This window comes from Cibotium barometz, chromosome 9, assembly GCF_041138505.1.
Source record: "Cibotium barometz isolate CiBa-2024 chromosome 9, ASM4113850v1, whole genome shotgun sequence".
Classification (NCBI taxonomy): domain Eukaryota; kingdom Viridiplantae; phylum Streptophyta; class Polypodiopsida; order Cyatheales; family Cibotiaceae; genus Cibotium; species Cibotium barometz.
In genome coordinates this window covers 42,921,634-42,934,855 of record NC_141054.1, presented here as the reverse complement: position 1 = coordinate 42,934,855, position 13,222 = coordinate 42,921,634, and the positions used below count along the sequence as shown (strand labels likewise).

Sequence of the window (13,222 nt, the reverse complement as noted above, 5' to 3'; positions counted from 1 at the left end):
CTGCGCATGTATAAGGTAACTCATCTATGGGAATAATTCTGTTGGTTATTGCCGCACCTATCTCAGTGGTATGAGGTGATCTAACAAAAGGACCTCTGAGAGGTAAGCCAAAAATAGAGTAAAGGCATATCTTCTCATGAGGAAGAAAACACGCCAGTAAGAAGACCCGCTCAGAAAACCCAAGATGTCTTGATCTCATGACGCAGTAGTATCGGGGACCCAAACCCAAAGCTTCAATAACCATGGCCAAGCCGGCATTGGTACGAAAGTGCTGCTGACCTCAGGGTGTTACCCTAGTTATGTTTTGATAGGTCCGCCATTTGGTCTGAGCTACAGAAGTTCCCAAGTGAGGGAAAAGTGAGCGCTCATACTGTTCTATAAAATCTTTCTTCACAGACTCGCTTGCGTCTTGAAGGTGAGAAATCATCATGGATAAAACTAATTCCTGTTGCCAAGCTATGAAGGAGATTAAGAAGAAGGGAGATCGATGGAAGTAAGATTACTGTGAGCGACAAGTAAAAGTTACCACTTATATAAAGGAAGGAGCTAGCGTAACCTAGAAGCCAACGGTAACTTGCCACTGAAGTTTTACCGTCTTTCCATGATTTGGGTTTGGCACATTTTTCTATAGAAGGCATTAAGAACTTTGAGATGAGGAGATAAAAGAAGCTTGTAGGCTAAGTCACCTACTTTCATTGAATTCAGATAAGGTTCACAATATCTGGGGGATAACTTCTTATACTCCCCAAGAGATAAAGAACTTCTTTTTGGGCCGTACTCGAATGAAAACCAAAATCGTGGTATCCAAAACACCGATTTTCACTTCTGAACTCATTGTTCTGAATCCTTAAAATAGTTGGGACTCCTGAGAAGTATTCTAGGGAAAGGATCTTCCTTTTTTTTTAAAACAGAATCTTTCTTTTATTTTAGAGAGGGAATAATTATAAGATCAAAAGGGAGATTCTTACTCCTGTATACAGGGATTTCATTCACGTGATCACGTTAACCGCGAAGTGGTAATAACACTAGTTAATAACACTCTCACACACTTGTTAATATCATAGATATTCACACAACCGGGAGAAACTTGCTATCCCGGTTTTCCCGGCGGGCTACTAGCTTGGCCCGACGGGTTACTTATCTAGCCCGGCGGGCCCCGGGGCCTTTTTTTTTGCGCCAAAAACTTGGCTGTTTTGGAGGGACCTATATAAAGGGTTTCCCCTCACTTCCAAATGTGCTTTACCAAAGCACTTGGGTGGCTCACCTCAGGCTAAAAGACACAAGAGGTGAGTATAAATATTCTGGATTTTTGTTTGAAGCTTGTTAATTATATTTTGTATTTTATAAGATTTTGATTGTAAATGGTTTATCGTATTTGTTACGTGGACTAGCAATGTCTCCTCTTGGGTGGTCTACTCGAGTGCCAATTGGTCTGGGTAGGAGCTTCCCTAGAGGAGGGTATAGGTGGTGAGATGTTCGGGACATCATCTCTATCTAGGGATGGATTGCCTCAAATGCATCTCACCAAACGTTTGGTTTCTTTAGGTCGACTAGCAATACCTCCTCTTGGGTGGTCTACTCGAGTGCCATTTGGTCTGGGTAGAAGCTTCTCTAGAGGAGGATATAGGTGGTGAGATGTTCGGGACATCATCTCTATTTAGGGATGGATTGTCTCAAATGCATCTCACCAAACGTTTGGTTTCTTTAGGTCGACTAGCAATACCTCCTCTTGGGTGGTCTACTCGAGTGCCATTTGGTCTGGGTAGGAGCTTCTCTAGAGGAGGATATAGGTGGTGAGATGTTCGGGACATCATCTCTATTTAGGGATGGATTGCCTCAAATGCATCTCACCAAACGTTCGGTTGCATTGGCAAGAAGTGGGTTTTAGACTTTATAATTGCATATTTTAGTTTTACTCAGGCTGTTTTGGATCTCAAATCTTGCATGATTGTTGTTTAGGTGTTACAATGGTTGCTTCTAATTGCGGCACATCAACCCAACGAAGCAACAGACCATTAGAAACTAGTGGAGTTTCCTTGCAACGAGATATGACAGCACAAACTTTGAATGTTGCATCTCAAAGTGGCAAGAGGAGGAGCGGAGGAAAATCACTGGGACCTGAATGGCAATTTGCTTCCAATCTTTCTAGATTTGTCGAATGGAAGTGTAATTTTTGTGGCTTGGTAAAATCTGGGGGTGCTCCCAGAATAAGGGAGCATTTGCTTGGCACTAGCACAAAAAATCCCGGAGGTAAATGCAAGGGTGCAGGAGCTGATGATGCTGCAAAGCGCCTTAGAGCTTTGATAAGTAAACAAGCATCACAAAACAAGAGGCCCAATCTCTGTGCAAGAAATCACCAATCGCCGAATTTGGCAGCATCAAGTGGAGGGATCTCCAACCAAGGAGTGACTCCAACACATACTACTTGCCAAAATGACACCCAAGGTCCAGATGTCTCAATACCGATGGATGCATCTCCTGAGTTTCAGGTGGGTATGTCTCATACCAGACAAACTAATCTAGTTGACAGCTTTCGTGCCACTGCTTTAGAGGATGCTCAACTTGCTTTAGCGAAAGCGATCTTCTTTACTGGTTCTTCATTGTCTATGGTCACGAAAGATTCATGGAAGATGGCTTGGAAGAAGATTGGAGAATATGGACCTGGGTTTTGTCCACCAACTTATCACCACATGCGAAATCAATTACTTGACAAGTGCTATGACAACACACGGGAAAGCGTTCAAAGACTCATAATTGACACCACAAATCAGTCTGGATGCACAATTGTCAGTGATGGTTGGTCGAATGCCCAAAGACGTCCATTGATAAATGTAATGTTGGTATGTCCTCGTGGGGAATGCTTTATCAAAGCTGTTGATAGCTCCGGGGAAATTAAATCTGGTCAATTTATCGCCGATATCATTGGTGATGCTATCGACCAAGTTGGGTCTGAAAATGTGCTTCAAGTGATTATGGATAATGCAGCTAATTGTCGAGCAGCAGGTCGTATGTTGGAATCTCGATTTTCCAATATCTATACATTTGGTTGTAACACTCATAGCCTTAACTTGGTGTTACAAGATTGGTACAAAAATGCTGATACAGAGTGGTTCAAGGAGATTATCGATAGTGCAAGTAAGATTGTCAAATTTGTGCTCAAACGGCAACGTGTTTTAGATATGTATCGTCAACGCATGGAAACTATGCTAAAGTTGCCTTGTGAAACCAGATTTTGCACTAATTTTTATATGCTTCAATCTCTCCTAAGAAATAGGAATGCAGTCATGGAAACCTTTGTGTGTGCTGGCTTCTCTGAGTGGGAGGCTGACCAGTCCGAAAAGGTTAAAGAAAAGGTGAGGTACATGCGATCTTTGATATCGGATCGTAGTTTATGGGAGGAAGCAGCAGATTGTTATCATGTTATGATGCCAGTTATGCTTGCTTTGCGCCAGTTGGATTCTAGATTGCCAAATATCGGGAAGGTTTGGATGGCGTGGTGGTCCATTCAAGAAAGCCTCGCAAACCCAGAGGAGCCCACTAAAACTGTTGTCAAGCATTGGAGTCCTCCATTCACCAGAGCAAGGAGAAATATCTTGGCCAAGTATGTAAGCGCTCGGTGGGTAGGAGCACATAGTCCATTGCATAGTGTTGCATATTGTCTTGACCCAGAATACTGGCATATGGACGTGAATGCCCTAGATGAGGAGGTAATCGATGATTTCTATGATGTTGTGGAGCAATTTTATGAAGATCCATATGAGCAAGCAACAGCGGTAATTGAGCTAACCAAGTATAAATTGAAAGAAGGTAGATTTGCCTTGGAGTTTGTGCAAAATCTTGCTAAGGAACAGCCTGCTTGGAAATGGTGGATGTTGAATGGGGGAAGTGTTCCAACTTTGCGACGCTTAGCTGTGAGAGTGCTTGCGCAATGTGCTTCAAATTCTAGTTCTGAACGTAATTGGAGCAGTTACAAGTATGTGCATTCTATTAGCAGAAATCGTTTATTGAGTGATAGAGCTGAGAAGTTGGTGTATATGTATTGTAATGATAAATTGGTGAAGTCAATTGAGTCAGATGATTACAACGAAGAGATGCCTAAGTGGACATATGACATTACTCAGGATGAGTATGATGCAGAAGAGAATGGAGATGTAGAGCCTAATGTCCCACATACGAGCGATAACTTGTGCTTTATTGAAGAGATAGAAGAAAACTTGCAACCCGATTTTGGTGTTAGTAAAGCCACCCGCAGACGCTCCTCACGTTTGATGTAATCATGTTAGTTTTGACACACTCCAATGTAATCCGTCTTGCAACAACTGGATATCAAACATGTTGGTGAACATTTTAGAGAGAATGGTTTTTAGTCATGTCATGTTAAACTTAGAATACGAAATCATGTTAGTTTTGACACACTCCAATGTAATCCGTCTTGCAACAACTGGATATCAAACATGTTGGTGAACATTTTAGAGAGAATGGTTTTTAGTCATGTCATGTTAAACTTAGAATACGAAATCATGTTAGTTTTGATACACTCCAATGTAATCCGTCTTGCAACAACTGGATATCAAACATGTTGGTGAACATTTTAGAGAGAATGGTTTTTAGTCATGTCATGTTAAACTTAGAATACGAAATCATGTTAGTTTTGACACACTCCAATGTAATCCGTCTTGCAACAACTGGATATCAAACATGTTGGTGATCAATTTAGAGAGTATGGTTTTTAGTCATGTCATGTTAAACTTAGAATACGAAATCATGTTAGTTTTGAGACACTCCAAAGTAATCCGTCTTGCAACAACTGGATATCAAACATGTTAGTGTCAATTTAGAGAGAATGGTTTTTAGTCATGTCATGTTAAACTTAGAATACGAAATCATGTTAGTTTTGACACACTCCAATGTAATCCGTCTTGCAACAACTGGATATCAAACATGTTGGTGATCAATTTAGAGAGTATGGTTTTTAGTCATGTCATGTTAAACTTAGAATACGAAATCATGTTAGTTTTGAGACACTCCAAAGTAATCTGTCTTGCAACAACTGGATATCAAACATGTTAGTGTCAATTTAGAGAGTATGGTTTTTAGTCATGTCATGTTAAACTTAGAATACGAAATCATGTTAGTTTTGACACACTCCAAAGTAATCTGTGTGCATGTGTTTGTGTGTGTGCGAGAGAGAGAGAGAGAGAGAGAGATAGAGAGAGAGCATTGGAAATCTTTTGAACAAAGTTGCCGAATCTTGTTAAATTCCAGGGTTGCATTTAAGAGAGAGATAAGTTTAAATGCGGCTCTAACTCGTCCATGTGTCGTGCATTGGTCAACCGATCATAGTCGGCACCCAATTTAAAACATATATACAAATTTTTGTGAAATTCTTTGCCGCACAAAGCACACGTAGTACTGTTGACCATGTGTTGCAAAAGACAGGTCAAGTGGTACATGTGCCCACATGGGACAGTGTAGTGGCCAGACCATGAGTGAAAGAAACTATAACAAATAGGGCATGGTCCGCCACTTTCGTGCCCATGTAGAGGTGGTTGCTCCAAACTATTCGGGTGTTCAAATGCCGTCATAGGAGAGTTTGCATGGCCTTGCTCCTCCATTTGCGTTATGCGTCTCTTCAAGAGCTTGTTCTCTCTTAGTATATCTCTAGCGCTTGAACTTTCAGGTGCTTGCCCGCGCTCTGGTGCTGCTTCCGTCTGTTGAGGGCCTTGGGTGCCTCTAATTTGGTTGATTTGAGTTTGAAGCTCATCAACCGTGTGATGAACTTCCATTGAGGCTCCAAGAATGGCCAGTTGCAACTCATCTCGAGGCATAGTGATCGACTCACTCCGAATGTCTTCCACATGTAGATGAGGAGGTTGAGAGCTAAAGTCTACAACTGAATTCTGCACAAATTGTGCATATAGCATTTTAGCAAACCAGAGGGGACAGTCACCGTGATGCATGGGTTGGGCCATGACATCCACAAAAATGCGCTCCGCATGCTCGATAATTAAAGGAACACTACATTGTGTTAGCTTCAAGCGCCCTTTTTTTATGGCATCATTGGAGACGTCAGGCCAGATGCTCTTGACCATCTCTTTGGACACATTCTTATTTACTTGGGCATACTGTAATCCATGGGCCGGTGCCCATTTGGAGGTGCGTCCGGCAATACGTGCCGCATCATTCACAGTGCCAGTGCCCGAGATTTGCTTTAAGCGTTCAAATGCCTTCTTTGCGGCTTCATTATTATCAGCCATCTGAGAAAAAGTATGTATACACTTTAAGTTTATAGAATCAATGTTAATTTAGGAATAGCTTTAAAGTTATTTTCAGATGTTAGGTATAAGTTTATAAAATCAATGTTTATTTACTGCAAACTTGTTATTTTCAAATACTGAGAGAGAGAGAGAGAGAGAGAGAGAGAGAGAATTGGGATCAAAATAATATTTAACAATTGGGACCAAAATAGTGTCAGTCGATTAAAGGCAGGTCATGGAATAGATAGCCAACCAAAACATATCATTTACAAGAGGCTTTAAAATAAGTGTGGTGTCATCTCAGATAGTGGACGTAAGCATGCAGCAGGTGACACTTCCAAATTCTTCAATTGCTCCTCAAAATCTGCCATGGTCTTCCTATCTTCCTTTGATGGCGTCATATAGGCAGCCGTCCATTCCTTAATCAAATTTGTGTGGATGGCAGTTTTACCCACCCACGGCACTTTGGTCATTTCTGCAAACTCAGCACAAAATAATGTAAACTTTTCAATCACCCAAGCCAAGCAGAAGACATCTGATGCATTGCTCCATGGACAAGGGGACCTTACATCTGCGAGCTCAGGGGCTCTCCAGGGGCGTTGATCGTGCTCTGCTTTGTTGGCGATATTTGTGGGTTTGAACTCAATCCCATCCCTCAATGCAAGACCCCAGTCAATGATGCCTACCCGTGGCACCCCTTCTTTGGTGAAATCTATCATTATATTCCAGGGGTGGCAATCATTGTGGATGATCCCTTCAGCATGTGCAAAGGCCATGGTATTCACAAGGGCACAGATAAGCTCGGGAGCATGAAAAATAAAAGACTTGTATCGCTCCATTTCATGAGGAGCCACTTGTTTTTTCTTGTATCTGTTGCCTTTGCCTGCAGCAAGCATGGAACTGAGGGTCCCCTTAGGAGGCGGAACACACTCCATTATATCTCCAAGACTTCCCCCATTAAAGAGGGGGAAGAGCAGTATCCATGGCTCCTTCCTTGTGTGCCCAATGGCGCGCACTATGCCCCTGTGGGTTAGGTCGATTGAAGCCTCCTGAGCAAAAGACTTCAATTGAGCCCTTCGACTACCAAGGAATTGCTTTGCACAATAAGAAATGCCTTCTGGAAACCAGGAGACACCTTGAATATGGCATTTATGTACAACGCCGTACGATCCAGAGCCCATCTTCTTTTCTGTGATGATGGCCTCTGCAGGCAACCCAATTGTCATGCTGCAGTTAGTATTATGCTTTGTGCGCTGCAAGTGGGTGCCTTTAGAGACCTCACGTGCACCAGATGATAAATCTTCTTGTTCATCAGCAGGCCGGTCCAGCTCTTTGCGAGCTCTCTTGCTCAGGATAGCTTGGGTGTCTATGGCCTTTGCACGCTTGGACCTCTCTTTCTCTACCTTCCATTTTGTGTGGAAGTGCTCCAGCTTGGATTCATTTGTTTCCGCTGGTCTGTCGTCACCTAGGTCAACAGCGCATCTAGGCATGTTGCCCACAATGCTAGTAACAAAATGCTTGATGGCTGCTCCATCAGCACTCACATGGATATTTTTCACTGCGCGGACAACCTCACCTAATATTTGCTCAAATCGATTCCTATCAGACACAATACCCTCGATGTGATTAGGTGACAAGCAACTAATGAAGGTAACGAGTTTGATACGAATTGATTTCTTGATTTCAGGAGTAAGTGCAAGCGTCGCCATCAATCTGCACAATATAATTGACAAATAGTTGCAACATTTATAACCACAAAAAATGCTATTTGTAAGCTAACTAAGAGATTTCTACATCCAACACACTTATGACTCATGTCATGCAAACTAAATAATCACATTCATCGTCAAAAAAAAACACAAAACACAAGTTTACGACTTAACTTGACGTCAGTAGACCTAGTCAGTATACCGACCATCTGCAGATATCGCATTAAGATGAAAACTATGGCACAAGTTAAATGCTTTGACACATCGTCAGCAGACCTAGTCAGTATACCGACCATCTGCAGATGACTATCAAACCAAATAACAAAAACAAACTTCACCACATAGCTTGGTGTCAGCAGACCTAGTCAGTAAACCGACCATCTGCAGATACCGTACTAAGTAGCAAAGCATCACACATGTCAAATGCTACGAGCGCACATCAGCAGACCTAGCCAGTAAACCGGCCATCTGCAGCGGGCTCTCAAAGCATTTAACAAAAACAAAGCCGCATTGTAACTTGGTAACTGCAAACCTAGTCAGTAAACCGACCATTTGCAGATACCGTGCCACAACGAAAACTTCTACATAAGTTAAATATTAAGAGTGCACATCAGCAGACCTAGCCAATCGCTCGGCCATCTGCAGCGGGCCTCTTAACATTTAACGACACATGCACATGCATCACAAACAACGTTAAACTTAAGCGTATGCAAAAAATTAAATGACACCAACACTTTCAACTTAAAAATTACCTCAAATTGATCACACTAGCACCACTGACACCAAGTACAAGGAAGATTCTGTGAACAGTGACCCCCTGGACCACCCTTTTATACTACAATATAGCCCGTCGGGTCGGGAGGCGGGCCCGACGGGCTTCTGCGCGCCCGGCGGGCCCGGCGGTCCAGACTTGTAGCCCGGCGGGCCAATTGTGGGTTACCAGGTCATCCCACCCTCTAGGATTTGAGAACTGTGAATTTTGTGAACATTGAGATTTGTGAACAATAGCTGTGATCACAAGAAAAAAGGCTGTGATCACATGAATATGAAATCCCTGCCTGTATACTTCAAAGGCTGGGGAGGAATCTTACACATTGGGTGTCATTATTTGTGCTATTGGTGCGAAATACAATAGTTATTGTGCAAATGTTGCAAGAACATATTTGATTGATGGAGACCCAGTTCAATCAAAGGCTTAGAAGGCACTTCAGAAAGCCCACAAAGCTGCCATGAATGCTTTAAAATGTGGAAATCCTGCTTCATCTACTTACAAAGCAGCATTATATGTTATGGAAAGGGAAGGGCGGGAGTTCTTGCCCCATTAACTAAAATCTCTGGCAGCACAGGTATTGGCATTGAATTCAGGGAATCTGGCCTAAGCCTGAATTCCAAGAATGATAGGATTCTAAAGGCAGCTATGGTATTCAATGTTAGTTTAAAAATGCAAAATTTACAGACATAGAGCTCATAGGACCCCAAGACAGAACTTTTTTTTGCCTGCTGACAGATACTATAGTCATAAAAGAGAAAGGTCTTGAGAGTGCAACTTCAAATTGTTCAAAATCTTACGATGATATTGTGTCTTCTTTCAAAGATGAGAAAGAGGAGGAGCAGGAGAAGCCAAAATCAAAGCTAAATCTGCCATCGAGTAATGGAGCTAATGCCCAATTTTTGAAAGCAACTTTGCACCCTGACAATCAACAGATGACAAAGGAAGAGGTGTGCAAGCAGCATCAAGCGGAGCTTGCTCAACAAAAGAATGAAGAGACTGTTAGGAGGCTGCTGGCTTCTGGGGGTCTGGGCCAAGGAGACGAGCAGGGTGTGGTCAGGGACCACTGGAGATTTAGTGGCCTATCGGAATCTAGATGATATTCCTTTCTCAAAAGAACTAATGATTCAGATAGATCAAAAGAACAAGTCAATTTTGCTGCCAATTTATGGTTTAATGGATCCCTTTCACATAGCTACTGTAAAGAGTGTTACCAGCCAATAGGATGGAGGCCACTCCTTCATTCGAATGATTTTCAATGTGCCTGGTGCTGGTTATTCTACCAATTGACTTGGCATCACAGAAGTTACTCGGTGCAATTTACTGGAAGGAAGTTTCCTTCCGATCCAGTGATGTGAGACACACTAACCAAGTAGTCCAGCTGATTAAGACGTTGCGTCGCCAAGTTGCTTTGAGGGAATCAGAGAAGGTAGAGAGGGCCACGCTAGTGACACAAGAAAAACTATAACTTATGAAAGCAAAACCTATAAGACTATCAGATTTATGGATTAGGCAAGGGGCGCAAGTTGAGTGGTACATTAGAGGCACACACCAATGGTTTTAGGTATTCAACCATGATAGCTGACGAGAAAGTTGATGTTACGTACAGGAACATCAAGCATGCTTTTTTTCAACCTGTAGAGAAGGAAATGATTACCCTGCTGCACTTTCACTTGCATAATTTTATCATGATTGGGAACAAGAAGACCAAGGATGTGCAGTTTTTTGTGGAGACGAAGGATGTGGTGCAGACCTTAGGTGGTGGAAGATGTAGCACTTATGACCCTGATGAGATCGAAGAAAAGCAGCAGGAGAAAGGGATAGAGAAAAAAAATACGAAGTTCAAAATTTTTGTGAAGAGAGTTTCAGAGTTGTTACCTCAAAGCCGTTGCTAGCTCAACGTCTCTCTCTCCTCTGCAATTGCATAGGCCTTGCAATCTCATCATGGATTTGGTTCCCCTTGTCTTTGATCATGGCACATGCTTTCAAGATAGTGTGCAAGGCTCCACTGACTGGCCCAGCCCACCCCACAACAAGGGGAATCATGATCCCCTTTCTTAACCCTAGAATGTACGGGTGCAAATCACCCAGCCCTTGCGCAATGTACTAAAATGTCGAATATTCAATAGTAGCCAGGTTATGACTGCAGCTTAGCAACCACATCTCCACAAACGCTAGCTGAGCTTGCTGAAAACCCTTATTCTCAGAGCATTGATGCGTCACAGAGTGCACCCTGACCATATTTGTCCCTTTCGTGGGCACCTTTCTACTATTGATGTGTGGCTCAGAGAGAAGTGTGGCGATGTTCTTTCTACTATTGATGAGCAACATTAGTCGGGCACAAGAGAAAGGAGGCCTTTGCCCAACCCTCTCTTCTTTCAATGTACAGGCATATGCATATTTGCACTGGCTCATCGATGTGAACTGATCTCTGCTTTAAAAAATCTGAGTCCAATTGTGATAAGAGTAGGCCTTGTGCACGATTCCCACACTTTGGCTAGAGTAGTAGGGATGGTGAAGTGGGTAGGGTCTCTGTAGAGGTACTGTTTCTGCATGAGGGATCGTCAAGAATGTCATCCTGACTTTTGTAGTTGAGATGCACTGAAGCTACTGCCGAGCTGCTTAGCTTCTCCTAGATCAAGAATAACACCTCTTTTGTGAGAAGCACACACATAGAGGAGACAAACAGGAGAACTTCTCTCCATGGCAGTTGCACATTTCTCGCCCTAGATTTGTTTTTGCTTGCTCCGCATGACCTTCTTGTACATATCTTGCAACCAGTGCACTCCAAGAGATAACATTCCAAGAAGGCAGCCTGCAAACAGTAATCGCGCACCGCATTTGGCATACATGTCCACTAGATTGCAGAGCACAATGTCATTCTGCAGCAAGCCCTTCCTTGAAATCTCATCATGGATTTGTTTTCACTTGTCAATTGCTTGATCATGGCACAATGTCTGGATGCACATGCTTATCAACTGGTCCGATTGTGGCTCATGCTTTCAACATGCATGTGAAGGTCATTTCATTTGGAAGGTTGCATCTCTTCAGAACAGTCAAGTGCTTGCTTGGCATGACCCTCTTGTGCATATCCTGCAATCCGTGCCCTCCAAGAGACAACATCCAGAGAAGGTAGCCGGTTGAACACTTGTCGCACCTTTGAAACATGACCACACTTGGCATACATGTCTATGAGAGCATTGCCAACAGAGGTGAGATACATAAACAACATAGATGAGACACGATACATCCAACTTCATTTGTAGTCCACAAAGGTAGATACATAAACAACGTAGGTGAAACAACGTAGGTGAGACAAGATACATTTAACTCCATAAGGTAGATACACAAAAAGGTGGTTCAAAAATACTCTGTTACAATCCATTTCAGATTTTGGACATAAAACTCATCGACACTACTTTCTCGCCCTGGATTTGTTTTTGCTTGCTCCGCATGACTTTCTTGTACATATCTTGAAACCAGTGCACTCCAAGAGATAACATTCCAAGAAGGTAGCCTGCCAAAGAGTAATCGCGCACCGCATTTGGCATACATATCCACTAGATTGCAGAGCACAATGTTGTTTTGCAGCAACCCCTGCCTTGAAATCTCGTCATGGATTTGTTTTCACTTGTCAGTTGCTTGATCATGGCACAATGTCTAGATGCACATGCTTGTCAACTAGTCCGATTGTGGCTCATGCTTTCAACATGCATGTGAAGGTCATTTCATTTGGAAGGTTGCATCTCTTCAGAACAGTCAAATGCTTGCTCGGCATGACCCTCTTGTGCATATCCTGCAATCCGTGCCCTCCAAGAGACAACATCCAGAGAAGGTAGCCGGTTGAACACTTGTCGCGCCTTTGAAACATGACCGCACTTGGCATACATGACCGCACTTGGCATACATGTCTACGAGAGCATTGCCAACAGAGGTGAGATACATAAACAACATAGATGAGACATGATACATCCAACTTCATTTGTAGTCCACAAAGGTAGATACATAAACAACGTAGGTGAGACAAGATACATTTAACTCCATAAGGTAGATACACAAAAAGGTTGTTCAAAAATACTCTGTTACAGTCCATTTCAGATTTTGGACATAAACCTCATCGACACTACTTTCTCTTCTACCGTACTAAATTATGAGATCGAAAGGATAGCTACAAAAAATGTATATACAAAACGTTTTTCTACAACCTATTAACTGAATGTAGCTACAAAACGTAGATACAAAATGTAGCTACAACCTATTAACTGAATGTAGCTACAAAACGTAGATACAAAATGTGTTTCTAGCATTGATAATGCCAATGCCTTAAGCACCTTCACTTCTCATGTTTAAGGTAGTTTTCGCTACAATCCACACGCTGATGCATATATCAAAAACTTAATATTCAATCCAACTTTGTAGTTTGCACAAAACCTCATCAAAAAACTCTAATCTTGGTTTAGACAGCCATGTAACAACAAAAAGTTATG

General features: G+C 42.4%; 1 pseudogene; it reads left to right on the top strand.

The window, feature by feature from the left end:
• The first annotated feature begins 242 nt into the window (after positions 1–242).
• Positions 243–10,630, top strand: LOC147635605 (FACT complex subunit SPT16-like; annotated as a pseudogene).
• The last annotated feature ends 2,592 nt before the right edge of the window (positions 10,631–13,222 follow it).